General features: G+C 39.4%; 1 pseudogene; it reads right to left on the bottom strand.

Moving 5' to 3' along the window:
• Nucleotides 1–638: 638 nt before the first annotated feature.
• LOC132680100 (cyclin-dependent kinases regulatory subunit 2 pseudogene) lies at nt 639–884 on the bottom strand (annotated as a pseudogene).
• Between the last annotated feature and the right edge of the window lie 381 nt (nt 885–1,265).

The raw sequence follows: 1,265 nt of genomic DNA, 5'->3' as shown, positions 1-1,265 counted from the left end.
GAATTCAGTTTTATTACGTATATTTAAATAAAGTGGTTTTTAGGGGCTCCAGGGTGACTCAGTCGGTTAAATGTCTGATTTCAGCTCAGGTCATGATCTCACGGTTCGTGAGTTCGAGCCCTGCGTCGGGCTCTGTGCTGACAGCTCAGAACCTGCAGCCTGCCTCAGATTCTGTTTCTCCCTCTCTCTCACCCTTCCCCTGCTTACACTCTGTCTCTGTCACTCGAATAAATGTTAAAAAATTTTTAAGTGGTTTTTATACATATATACTTACAATGACAATCTGCTAAAACACTTTGGGCAAAATAACTATTTGAAGGCATCTTACACATTTACAGATATACAAAAAAAATTTTTTTGATGAATGCAGCATACAAACTTTATTTACCAAAAGTAACAGGCAAAGTCAAACAGATACTTATCTTAAGAGAAAAACTGACCAGAAGAAATTTCATCTTAAATACTGTGTGGTAACCTTGCAGCTGCATTTAACTGAGATCTGTTGCTGTGAAGAATACAGCTCACGTGCAGGTATGGGTGAATGATTTGTACACTTTTTCAAGTATTCACTGAATACTACCTAATATACACATATACATTACAGTTGAAAAAGATTTAATCGATGATCCCCAGATACTTCATTTTTGCCGATCTTTTGGAAGAGGTTATCTAAAGAGAAGAATATGCAGGTTTGGCTCCTGGATCACATACTGAACCCAGCCAAGCCTCCGTTGGAGTCTGTTTAACCAAGTCTCCTCCACTCCTCGTTAGATATCAGATGGGTTTTCGGTATTTGTTTGGAAAGTTCTCGATAACACGACATGGCGGTACTCACAGTGCTCCCGGAAGTACTTGACCGAGTAGTAGATCTGCTTGTGGGCCATCGTGTGTGAGACCAGAGAGGGCGTGCAAAGGGGGTGCGGCAGGCCACACATCCCTGCCAGGCCTGGGCAACGCCTCAACGGCCTACACGAAAGAGATCTGACATCTTGTCAGGTGTGTTGTTTTGTTTTAAAAGTGTATATTCTGCTTACCTGGAGATTTCCATATGTTATATTTGAGAACATTGCGAATATGTAGATGAATGGAGTAGTCATTATGTGATCAATTATAGCTCTCATAGTCTAAAACTCTTGTTATTGAAAAGATAACTATTAGAGATCAGGGTGCCTAAGTGATGGATTTTTAGAAATTTACAGTACACATAAGATAGTAAGTGATTATGTAAATATAATCAGAAGTTAAACACACATCTCTAAAAGGAA

This window comes from Panthera onca, chromosome A1 (genome assembly GCF_046562875.1).
Source record: "Panthera onca isolate mPanOnc1 chromosome A1, mPanOnc1 haplotype 2, whole genome shotgun sequence".
NCBI classification, from domain to species: domain Eukaryota; kingdom Metazoa; phylum Chordata; class Mammalia; order Carnivora; family Felidae; genus Panthera; species Panthera onca.
Note: the sequence above shows the minus strand (reverse complement) of the source record. Positions and strands in the feature narration are given on the sequence as shown.